The 13,335-nt window shown below is 36.6% G+C and overlaps 1 protein-coding gene across 6 annotated transcripts in view; it reads left to right on the forward strand.

Moving 5' to 3' along the window:
- The window catches only part of CNTN5 (contactin 5), a 664,123-nt gene that overhangs the window by 195,694 nt on the left and 455,094 nt on the right, over positions 1–13,335 (forward strand). For 4 of the 6 annotated variants that reach the window (XM_063329804.1, XM_063329812.1, XM_063329769.1 and 1 more), the window contains one exon: positions 7,406–7,545. The exons of the other annotated variants lie outside the window; for them this stretch is intronic. The gene's annotated coding sequence lies outside the window, so the exon portion shown is untranslated. The remainder of the gene's footprint in view (positions 1–7,405; positions 7,546–13,335) is intronic. 6 annotated transcript variants of the gene reach the window in all.

Consider the following 13,335-nt stretch of genomic DNA (forward strand, 5'->3'; position numbering starts at 1 on the left):
CACTGCACGCTGATCCACATTATTGGGTACCTTATGAGTCAAAACAAAAAATGAATTAGTCATAATCCTGTCTTTCCTCCTAGAAAGTGAGCATACATCTGTGAAAAATCATCTGTGGTTACAAAGGTGAAAGAAAGCACGCCGTTAATTAGACTCGAAAATAAGTACTTTGCCACAATTAAAAAGTATCCGAGCAAACAGATGTAACAGAAGTCGAACTCAGAATTCTGAGTTCATCATGAGATGATTACTTGTATTGGCAACCAGCAGTGACAGTGTGCTGGTTTCCAAAAGGTATTATTTTACTGACAGCGACAGCAGCAGCAGTGCCAGCAGAAACATCATCTCTGGTAGAAAGGTGCAGCAACATGTCCCTGTGTGTCAACACAAAGATCCAGCTGGAGTGGAGTTTGATCACAGCTTTGGCCAATGAACTTGCTCACAATTTCCTTCTCCCATCAATGTACCTATGTTTTACTGCATTGGAGCAAGCCCACTTGCATGACAGGGCACTTAGGGGAGATTACACTATGACAAGACAATATGCACGAAAAAAATATGAGACTAAACTCAGTAGCAAAGTGTTACAACATAAAGGGTTACCCAGCCTGTGAGTGTATAGAGATTGCTACTGTTGGTTTGTAGGATTCTGTTATATGCATGGAGATGGAGGCTTTTGTCCTCTAAATTTCTCTAATTTATTACATATAATCACAAATACCATACAAATCACCACTAGCAAGAATGCTACCAAAATAATCACAACTAGCAACCCCAAAAGTGGGCCCAAAGCAGGGCCCAACAAGGTAACAGAGTCTCACTTCAAAAATGATCCATGTCACAGAGTCTGGAGTCTGCTGGGCATCCCCAATGAAAGGCCAAATCTCATAGAAAGTTTGTGTGGAATTCAACTGGTTTAGGAAAGTAAAAGTATATACAGCATAGGACGTTCTCAGAGAGAGAGGCTCCATTTTGGATAAAAATTAAAGCCTTTTTATATCATAGATCCAAAAGAGGGCGTAGGATACCACCACTTTGACCAGCCAGTAGATGCTGTTAATGTCTATTCTTCACTTGCAACAGCCAGTAGGTTATTTCTGTTCTTTCAGCCCAACTTTGTTTTCACAGACTGTTTCCACTTTTTCAGACAGAAGGTTGCCATTACAGTTTCTTGGGTTTTGCGCTTACTGATGGTATCTCAGGATGTCACCTGTTTCTAGGTTCCCCACCTGTTCTTCAAAGAGGCCAGCTGCACTTTTCAGGGATGTTTCTGGTCCCCAAGGGCTAAATCCCAGGCTCACAGCTCCCAGACTGGCAGGCATTTTCTTTTGTTAGTAATTTCCCCCTTTCTAATCAGGCTACGTTTTTGGCTGCTCACATCACAAAGTTATAGTATTAGTTATGATTTAGAGTAAAATCCCAAACTAAAGCACACAGCACTGTATTACTCACCTTTTACAGGCTTCTCTGCTGATGTTAGAGAACCAGGAAACAGAAGCTAAATATTACACCTACAAACATTTGCCCACTGGGCAAATAATCATCTTTTGGAGCTGAGTGCGTGTCCTCAAAGTTTCATGTGTAAGACTAGGAATTATCTCCTGCTGTAGAATTTTGCTCTGTCAAAATCTACATCTAAGTAATTCTTCCATTACTGAACTCTACGGTTTAATGCTCATTATAACCTTCATCTTTAATAGCTTTGGCTCCTGGTGACCTTGCCAGTTCATTTCTCCATGTTTTCCTTTCTGGAAAATGGACATTTACTTCCATTATGAAAAAATCTTGATACACTGCAGACAACACAAGTGCTAGGTGTTACAGATATTACAGTCACCATTATTATTGTTATAATGCAGGGAGGGAAGAAGGACTATTCTGGGATCGTGCCTACTGTTTCTGAAGCTTGCGGAAGGAAGGTGAATGTAAATAGTCAGTACAGAAGTACTTGTGAATATCAAGACATACTTTAATTTTAAAGATGGACCTGTTGCTATATATTTAAAGACTTGAGTAACACTCTCCACCAGTCTCTGCCAGACTAAAATGTATTAAGAATTATTTTAAGTTATTGAGCTCCAGAGAGTATGCATATATTTGAAAGAAATTCTTATATTCACAGACTTTGTAAAAATTTTCCTGTAGGTCGAGTCTATTAACTACAGTCTGTTAAAAGGCTTGGGCTGAAATGTGACAACCTATGTAACGACTAGTACACGTGATAACGAGCTTGAGGAGCCATTTCTTACCTTTAAGATGTCCTGGTATACCTACCCTCTGCATCTCTTTTCATATTCTCTTTTCATCTGTGAAAACTGTACAGTATGAGAAATAGATTGAAGCAGGAAAGCAGAAGAAAAAGATGCTGAATGGAAAACATTGCATTAAGAATCCAAAAGCAGTTGTGAAACACACATAGTGGAAATACTCAGGTTTTTTATAGCGAGCATATTCTTCAGTGCAACCTACAGTACAAAGCCTCCCAGAGGACATTTAGGAAAACAATTGTCTTTGATTTTAATGGAAACTATGTTTACTGAGGATGGTGCTGTCTGCCTTGAAGTCACCAGGTAGCCTGGTTGCACAGCAGGAACCTCTTGCCTGTAGTATAGACACAGATAGCGAGACCCGCTTCAACTGTCTAAAGATGCCTGAGGTTTCCTCCAGTTCAATGCAGGAGGCATTACATTTCTGAGAAGCTTCTTTCTTCTATACAGCTGAGTTTGCCCCTACACGTTTTCGAATCAGCTAGGAACTGTGGGCCCATTTGACATAATAGGAAAGAGGCTAAACAAAGTGGGAGGAAGATCTGATTTACCCACTTCAAGAAGAAAAGTGGAATTACTGAATAGGCAGGTGAGCTAAAAGGTAACTATTTTTCTGAACCATGCTGCATCAGAAGCAGTAGATTTGTTTAATAAGTGCAGAAGGGCAAGTCAATTGCCAGGATATTTTAAGGAAACATGAAGGATATTGAGCTTCTACACAGAATGAAACTTTAAAAGGGCTAACTTCCCTGTGAGAGGTCAAAAGTGGGAGAAAGATCTATACATCTCTCAAGCTATTTTTTCTAAATACAGGAGGTCTCAATCAAAGATCTCCCCAAATATCTCTCCTCTCTATTTCCCTCTCCTATCTTGCCCTTCCACAATATTTAATAACTTTATCACTGCTTCCCCTTTCTAACATATAAAAATTCACTGATTCTTAAATGGTCATTAATGAGAATGTAATCTGTCTTGTCTGAAGTTCACTGGGAGACTGCACAGCCCTACAGCGTGAGCTATTCTTCACAGCCTTCCTGCATAGCCTTTCTGTGGATACTGATTTTACACCTCTCTCCTACTCTAATTTCCTGTTCACTCAATAGTATAGCATCTATTAGTCACAGAAAGTTGGAAAGTATAAGACTGCAGCTGGAGTACTCTGAGGCTTGCAAATAACCAGAGAAAGGTTTTAGACCTTTGGGTGTAATGGGCTGTAAAAGTAAAAGCTGTGATTTATTGTTTCTTCCAGTTACTGAAACCTAATGGCTAGCCCACCTTCTATGGAGTTCAGTCATCTGCAGATGTTTCTATCTAATAAAAAGGTTGAATAAATTGTGGTTCTTTTCCTTTTAATGCATCATACTTTCATGTTATTGTGCAACCTTTTTTGCACAATTATGTTTTTTGACATTCGGTTCAAAGCTGAAAATAATACGGATTTATTTTTATTTTAAAAACAAAACAAGTTTTAAAAAATGAAATCTATGACTATCAGTAGTAAAAAACCCAGATTAATTATTCCTGTTACTTCATTCAAATCAGTCTAAAAATAAAAAATATTAATAAATAGGCATATGGATATGTATGAACACACATGAATAGCTTATGTTAAACACATGCTCAAATAGATCATGGAGATATACCTCTGTAACTTAGTCAAGAGAAAGAAAATCAAGGAAACAGAAAAGTAAAGTGCAAATCATACCTAGGGTAAGTGATTGGGCATTATTTCAACAGAGAATTTCTCTCTTAGTTTCTAATTTCCACTACAAAAAAAACAACCCAACAATATACATATACATATATACATATATATACACACAAAACACCACAGAATGGCACAATTCTTAAGGGCAATGTCTTCCTTTCCCAGGTATGGCTGTACACTCTACAGGCAAATGATTGATCATCTTAATAACATCTAGGAATTAGTTTCAAAAGGTGATGTGAGGAAGTGGAATTTTTATGCTCAAGATATTTTTATGGCTGAAAAAGAAACACATCTTATATGTAAATTTAGTAATTTATTGTAAGTATAGTTTAAATCCTAACTGTCTACTTGAAGAATTCTTATTAGTTCAGCTCTTATTATTGTGGAAAAAAAAAGAAAGATATCAAAAATAAAGAAAATTATACTATTGTAGAAGAAGTTGAAATTTCCATACACACACTCCTGATATTTACCACTTTTATGATGTTACCGTTTGATTTTCCAACACCTTCTGGATCCAAAGGTTGGCTTCAGTCTGGGACGAGGGTACAACTAGTTGTCAGCACCCTGCGTCCTTCACTGGGACTCATGTAGATGATTTATTCCTCCTCATCTAACATTCACATTTTTATGTGTTTGCCAATATGCTCACAACTTGCTATTTTTTCGCTGGTTTTCAAGTGCATGCTTCATCTGGACTTACTATTTATGGCACACTTTACGTATGTTAGATACATGTTGTTTGTTCTCTCTGTTGCCTGCAAAACTGATTTTGCCAGGTCTGCACCTCCTTAGCTGGCCATTTGTGGGTTGTTTATAGCCATTGGGTCTCCATCCTCAGCCTGTGTCCTTTCTCTTGTCCTTGTGTGCCTGCCCCTCTCTACACTGCATCCTGCATCCCCACTTTCAACGTCTCTTTTGTCATACCATGGCTATATTCCCCTATGCTATGTTGTTATGTTACAGTCATAAATATTAGATCATACACAGAATAAATACTTGTTACCACTACCTATATGAAAATTGTACCATAGAAGGATAAGCATAAGCAAAATTAAAGGGACATAGTTAACTTGGTCATTTCGAAAATTGCTGTTACAGCTCTACCAGCTAAAACAAAGTTTAGCTAGGTAAAACAAGTTCAGGCAAAGTAAACCTGACAAGCCCTAGTCTACAGGCCTTGCAAAGTTAGTACAAAGATCATGGCCTGTTTATAGCAGTGGTAATATCTTATTCACTAGGCTACAGAATCCATTCCATTCAGAGAAGTATCTCGTGCCGTTTCTACCTTTTAGGTAAATGAGATGCTTCATGGCTGAGGTCTGCAATATCCGGGTGCTGACTGGAGAATGTAATATTTTAGTCAAAAGAAATAAATAGTGGTTGCGTGGAAGTGCTTCTGCTGGAGGTGGGAGCTGAAGTTTTTCCTCTCACAGATGGGTAATGGTTCACCCATTTGAGGATGTGTCTCTAAATGGTTGCTAACAAACAGGTGCTTAGAAGACGGGAGGAAGGGATGACATTCCTTACTAGAGGTGCCAAAGGTGTGCCATGAAATAGAATTTTGAAAGTTTATTAGATCATGAATTTTTACCACTCAGTGATTTGGGTAAACAACTAGACCAGAAGAAGAGTGTATTTGCAGGCTTACCGACATGGATATTTACTTACATCAATAATTATCATTAGTGATTATAAAAATACAAATATTGTAAAGGAAAGAGAAGTGAGATCTAATTCTCTCTCTTCCAATATGGTGGCTTCATTACTGGTTTTCTGTAATCTTTCTCTTCATAATCTTTATAAAATGTCATTTTTTTCTGCAAGGTGAGGCAGCTCTAACAGAAGGGTGACCAGTTTGCCTTCCTCTACCTCACAAATCTAAATGGTTACTGAACTGCAGATGCAGCTTTGAATCATTCAAGCAGTACAGGATGGAGCTGTAATATCACTTAGGTAAATTCTTATCCACTAGGCTGGTCTACAAAAAGTTAATGAGAACAACATCAGAATTTCTCCCTTGTACTGATTTTTTACGTTGTGTTGGAATACGCAATCTAAATCAAAACTACTGTCCAGTCCCTGAATTTGAGGCCTTTCTAAAGGCAAGGTCTAGGTAAATTTTTCAATTCAACCTTCAAGGCCAATACAGTGAGGCAAGACTGTTCATAATTCTCAAGTGCATTAGCCATGAAATTGGTAGTTAGTTCTACCACAGTGCCTTTGGTAGAACTTTGGACATCTAGTATATTTCCTGGCAATGACATAGACAGGTATGACTAGGACAGTTAATTGGCTTTTATTTATTTGTTTATTTTTTATTAGGCACTAAATTACTTAATAGATGTAGTTCCCAGGTGCTGACTGATTCCCAGGAAAATATCTTAAGTATAGAATAATTTGGAACAGTAAGACATTCTTGTGACTCCTTTAATCAAGATAAAGTATTGCCAAAGCCAAGGGAAGAAGCATCTGAGAACATAACTCATGTTGGGTACAGGAAAAACTGGGAAAAAGCAAAGCTTTAAGATGATGTAACTGTGTTTACTGTTCAGTTAATAAAGACTTCTGCAGAAAAAAGTCTGGTTTTCAGCCTTCATGTGAAAGTTAATTAATCCAAAAGCTCACATAGCATCACGTCAGTGGTGGTTTTTTGTTTGGTTGGGTTTTTTGTTTTTTGTTTTTCTAATTGAGGTGGCAAACAATTTTTACAAATTTACTGAAAGTGTTGTGGTTTCTTTGTTGTTGCCAATTTAACTTAATGATTGGATACCCCGGTAGAAGAGACTGATTCAAACAATGATTATTTTAAGGAAGTCTTATGCTGTATTTTTTAAGATGAAAAGCAAAATGGCAATGCATGCCTCTAGCATAATTTAAAATGAGCAATTTGAAAATGAAGTAATCAACGAAGTTGTAATTGCATGTTATCTGGAAAAGACCACTTTAAAAAAAATAATAATATGAGAAAGTATCTTTAGAGAAGCACTCATGAGGTGGTTTAAATTCAAACAACAGAAATTATTTTATATTCCTTCTGTTATAGATGAAGATACGTAAACATAATAGGCTAACAGTGTAAATTTGTAACTTTTCCATTCTTCTCAGTACTATCCTTTCTTTATAGGGTAGCTGATAAAAAAGAACTCTTCATTCCTGTTTCTTTTTTGTTGTTGTAAGAAATACCATTTTTTCCCCTAACAGCAGAAAACAAAGTACTTCTGAATCCTGCATCCATTCTGAAACAAGAAAGGTATCTTAGATTCAATTCATACAGCCAACCAACATTGCCATGTAGTGCAACATCCAAGAAATGAAACATGAGAGTCAAATGAACAGATCTCCGCAAACAAGGTTTGTGGGATCTAAGGCTTCAAATACAGCTCTACAAATACATATAACTTCTTTTTCTTTTTCTGTTCCACAGATTATCAAAAAGGAGTCCCAATACATTTTGATACAGTTCCACTCCTGAACATCATCAGTTTTCACTCGTCCAAGAACTATTCTGTGGACATCAGTTCTGTTTTGAAGGACAACTTCTGTACAGCCAATAGGAGAGTTGAGGTAGTGGATACTTAAACTAAACTGCTTTTGTTATGAGCTTTATTGCTTGCATTTATCAGTTTATAAAATTAAAATCAAACACAAAAGTGCTCACCAGCAGTTTAACCTGAATAAGCTTACAAATAGAACATAGATCAGAAAAAAGAAATCAGTTTTCCGGATAATATTATTATTTTTCTCACCATGGGTTTGTAGAAGGTTCTGCCTTGAAAGCGTTTACCACTCCTTGTAAATGTTTTTAAATAGTCACTGCAGTATACTCTTCACCTGGGTGCACTTTTTAAAAATAATTTTCGTCTCATATTTAATATCATCTGATTAGTTCTGGAAAACTCTGTAGACAAGTTTTAAAGACAAAGTCTGTATTGCACTTCTAGCCTCCCAGGTATTTCAATGTGTCTTGGCCTAGTTCAAGAATATGGTGGGTTCGTTACAGGAGTCTGAAATCACAGGCAAGTTCTCATGAAGGTAACCTAAAGGTCAAGGATAATGCACCCTTTTATGCAGCTAGAGTTTGTTCACAACTAATATCAAGTGGTTTGTGTAACTCAGTGCATGTTTATTAGAATATTCAAATAAATACAAATCTGTTTTAATAAAGCAGGTGAATGTCAAAAGTTCTATGCTCATTAAGAGCCTATTGTGATACAAACCAGTGTGATATAGCAGCTGTAGGTATGAGTCATTTCAATCTGATATTCATTATCCAGATGAACGATGGATATTCACTTTAAATTTATCATGAGTACAGCCACAGATGGAAATAAGATGGAGTAAATGTCTGTGGTTATCTGTTAACTGGTGTGCTTCATCATTTAATAGCTGAATGACTTATGATCATGTAGTTCATTTCAGAACACCTCTAATTAATTTTTGAGTTGAGTCTTTATTCTCAACCTCAAACTATGGTTTATTAATAGGTCAACATAAAGAGCTTGCTGAAGTGTAATGTGTGGCTGTGCAAACATATTTGGAAGCACATAGTTCATTGTTGGATGTCGGATGTTTTACCTGCCTACTCAACTAATTGAGAATCATATCAGAAAACTAGAAAGCCATTGTAATGAGTGAGACAGACAGTGACCTCCAAACAGACATAACTGAGTTAGAGCTGATGAACTTGATATCAGTAGATTCACAGTGTCGTTTTAAATATAACACAATTTAATTCATTTTCCTGCCCCTGACGATGTATTGCAACCACTAAAAGCATAGGAAAGATTGGCAGGTGAATTTTAACTTGTTTTCTCTGTGCAAGCATTATTAGAGTAGCAGATTTATTAAAGGATATTCTTTATATAAAAAAGTATTTTGGCTCTGAGCACATGCAAAGTGGGCATTCTGGCATCTAAGAAGCGTCTTTAATGTCCTTGAGGAGCAAGAGGAGGAGAGAATAGGGAAAAGTTTTTTCCCAAGCTATAAATGAAAAATCACTCTCTCTTCTCTTTCTTGCCAAAGAACAGCAAAGATACATTTAAGACTTAGTTTTGTTTGAAAATTTAACTTTCTACAGATTTCTGTTTCTCAAAATAATAACTATTTATAGGCTGAATAATTGTGTATACTGTGTCAGAATTCTGTTAGTCTGTAGGCTGGAGGCTTTTGATAGTCCAATTTTGACAAATATGCCATGATTATTTATGCAGATATTCTTTCTACATAAATCTATAATCTCAGGTGACAGAACTAACTTCTGGCCTGCCAGCCTTTGTGCACAATGTTAACTTCATCCTCTTGCAATAGATCAGAAATGAGTGTTGTTTCTGTTTCTTAAATCCATGTGGTTTGTTCCTAATAAATGTTAAAGTGTTCACTTACAGGAATTCCTATGTAAAAAAATAACATAAATTGCCAGTTATCACTGGTAAATAAAACACAAATCATGCTGTGTTTTATTCCACTTCTATAAAGAAGGAAGATGATTTGGCACAATTTTATACCTAAGCAGGAGCTTCTTATTTACTGAGGAAGAGTATGCCCTCAAAACAATATCTTTGGTACTCCATGCCCTCAACCTCTCAGTAAGTATACAGTGTGAAATAAAACAGATTTAGGGAAAACACTCAGCTCCCCTGACTATAGTCTCTTGAATTTTTTCTCAGCTCTGAGATCCAGGAATACGTCATCCCTCCTTTCCCAAAATGCAGATGATCTCCATTCTTTTGCCTAAGGTTTCGCTAATTCCCCTGTTTCTGTTCTTTCATTTCCGTGGACTTACCTTCTGTTGGATTTCCCAGGAATAAGGCTTATGTACACAACTGTTAAATCAGAATAGTTGGTGCATGTCATCTTCATTTTAAGTTAATCATTCAGATAAATGTAGAACAGCAGCGGCAAAGTTTACATAAACAAAAGAAATTTCTCTGATGCACATTTTTGAATACGTTATGTCAGTCTTTTTATACTACCTGTCTTTACCATGTGGACCTTGGCATAGTGATTACATTTAATAGATCTTTTTAGAACTGCTCTTTCTTTCAAATTTTGCTGGAAAAATTGCACCAGTTAGGAAAAACAGTTGCTAAAAAGGGCTATATAGGGGGTTTGTATATTGTTATTTTAGATGATCTGAAATTCTGACAGTTGTAACAGTGATGGACAGGAACAAAAGTAGCAGTGATTTTCAAAAATACAGCTCTACATTGTCTTCCAAATGTGAAGACTTCAATAGATTAACATACTGAGAGATTGGAAGGATCTGACACAAATTAGTCATTTTCTGTATCTGTGGAATTTAACAATCCTTAAATGGCTCATGCTGGATTAAAGAAAAACAGAAAAATGACCTTTATCTTTGTCACCACTGCAAATCATGTTGTTCCACTGTTCTAGTGATGCGTAGAGGTGGAAATAACGGAGATGAGTACAATAGACTTTTCCATACACTGAGTTTTCCAGGTCATTTAATTCTCTCTAGTGTCTTCAAAACCTTTCCAACAGAGCTAATGATAACAGATTGCCACATTATCCTGTTCGTGGTGACCTGTTTGGGTAGCTGCCAGAAATTCTACTCACTCAAAACTATGGGTGAAAAAAAGTGTTTACTGAATTATCTTCTAATGGTTATTATAATGTATTCAGGGCAAATACAATAATATATTGTACTATTGAGTACTTCATGTGGTAAGTAATGATTAGATTATTTTGAAAATTGATACTTTAGATCTGGGTTGCTGCTCTGCTGCAGCTGGTTTTGAATTTTCCTTGCAGACTCTGGCCTTCTGCCAGTTCACGTTTCATGGGGATAGCTCCCCCAATCTAACAAGGTTGTTTTTTCAGCATATAGCCAGCTAAAGCAATCCACACTAACTCTATTCTTGCTAAAAGAGAAATAGCTGTGACTCTGAAGGTGATGAATGTAGCCTTTTCCTGGGAATTGTGATTACTTTTGGGGTGCATGAGCTTAGAAAAGTGGAAAGTAGAAAGTCTCACCACCTGTATATATAGTGGCATTCAGTTTCAAACATTGATCGGTTTAGATTTTACCCTAATTTTTTGTATCTCTAGTTTTAACATAATTTTCTGAGAACCAGGAAGCTTGAAATCATATACATCGTGTGATTTTTGCCATGAAAATATGAGCCTGTGTTTAATTAATTAGTTTAAATAAATAAATGTATAGAAATCTGCCCATTGTCTACTTGAATATTCAGTGTTTCTCCATTCCAATCAGAACAAAATAATTTTGTAAAAGAGATTCTTCCTGGGAGTTTTGCTTTTGATATCCTTTGCTCTTGTGTGTTACTTCTATTTAATTTTGAAGAGCTAGAGGGATCTAAAATTTTAAATGTTTACTGGTTATTCAAACTGATATCTAATCTTGGGTGTTAGAAAAAGATTTGAACTGCAGTCTTTTTTTTTTCAAACTACATTTAAGTTCTAGAAATGCTAGATACAACATACTTGTTCCATATCATTGCAAATTTCAGGTAAGGGTATTACCAAAGGTTACTTACTACACCAGTGAATCAGTTAGGCTGTTCATGTATGTCTTTGTTTTCTAACTTAGGACTGATATTCAAGCTTGTGTTGAGCATGTAAGTCACCTACATAGTTCTCCCTTCATTATAGATTATAGAACTAGAAATACTCGAGGTGGAAAAAACCATCAAATCTATTTGAGGTATAAATGCTCTAATCAGAAAAGATTTTTTTTGGAGTCTGTCTCACGCATAAAGGGCTCAAATTTCAGCATTACATGAAGAGTTTTGCCTGCTGGATGTAAAGTGTGGCAGTTCAGCGGCTGCTTTCCTAGCTGTTGAACCATCTCACGTGACTAAAAACTTCCTTCTCAAGGTGGGGAGAACAACATAGGCTGGGGAATCATAAGAGTTATCACAGGTAGTAAGGTTAATTGCATCACACTAATTTTAAAACAAAGGTTTAAAAGGTTTTGGACTTGTATGCCTGATATCTTATTGCCAATAGGCATGCTTATATTCTGAGAAAATTTGTCTTTTCAAGGCCTGAAGTGGCTATAGTGATTCCCCTCTTTCCTACCTATGCGTTTGCAATAGAAATAACCAGAATATCAGAGAGTTTAGACTTTGAACCCATTTACTTTAAGACTTCAATTTTATGTTATACCAAATTGCTTAATTTTAATTTTGTGATGAACTCTTCTATTTTGCTGCTGCATAGGTTTGCAAAGGTTAAAATGCTATAAAATTAAGACTTGATGTTAATATAAAATTTTTTGAAAGTCTTCAGATTAATGTCTGAATTCCTATTAGACTATAGTCCTGAAGTATTCAAATATTAGTATCGTTTTTATTAATACTGAGTACATAACTTGATGGATTAAATTGTGATATATATGTTTACAGTTCACTACAGACTGATGAGAATCTAATGTGTAACATATTAATAGTGGTTCACTGCCTTCTGTTATAGCAGAATGAGGAAACAAGGAATACTACTTTAGGTAATTGCATGTATTCAGATTTCAGATCTGCTATAAATTTCTCTCCTTACGAGAAGCCATTTTGTATATATCTCAATGTGATCGAAAGAAGAAACAATTTTATCCTAACATAGGTTACTTAGGCTCAGTCTGACATTACAATGAAGCCTAATCAATGACAGATCACTGCAAAACCTGTGGTTCAGTTCTCTCCTTGCAACACTCCCTCCCTTGTAGCAGATCTACAGGTTGTATCGCCAATGCATAATTGTGGAAAAGTTTTGGTTTGGTTTGTTTTTATTTTGTTTTGTGCCTAAACCAGCGTAGTAGATGCAAGGGAAATTTCAAGGCAGAAAGAATTCCACTTTCTGTGGCAGCTTGCTATCAGATTGGCTTTGCTATCGCACTAAGCCACAAAGCATGCTTTAATTTTAGAAGCATGGAAGATCCCTGCACTGGTATAACATCAGAAATCCCAATGTGAACTGCATGCAGAGCCACTGCACTGCAGATGCCTCTTGCCACTGCTGAATGATCAGCTGCTTTTGCAGAACTAAGTGGGGTAGAGCCTCACCCCCCACTTCTTGTCTGATTTTGCAGAGGCACCGTGCTCTTCAGGAAAGCAGCAATGGGTCAAGCCTGTCAAGCCAGTAAGGTCCAAGCAGGCTCCAGTGTTTGTTAAAAACACTTCTAAAATTTTCATAAAGACCAAATATACCTACTTTCCATATAGCGAATATGAAAGCCCAGTCTCTTAACTTCTCTATGGCATGTCCAGCTGTGCCTGTTGTATCACTGTTTCTCAGCAGCCAGGCTGAGATTACCCACAAGGCAGCCACTCATTCATGATAGAGTTAGATGCAGGCAGATGGATGTCGGGGAAGACA

Source organism: Chroicocephalus ridibundus, chromosome 1, assembly GCF_963924245.1.
Source record: "Chroicocephalus ridibundus chromosome 1, bChrRid1.1, whole genome shotgun sequence".
NCBI classification, from domain to species: domain Eukaryota; kingdom Metazoa; phylum Chordata; class Aves; order Charadriiformes; family Laridae; genus Chroicocephalus; species Chroicocephalus ridibundus.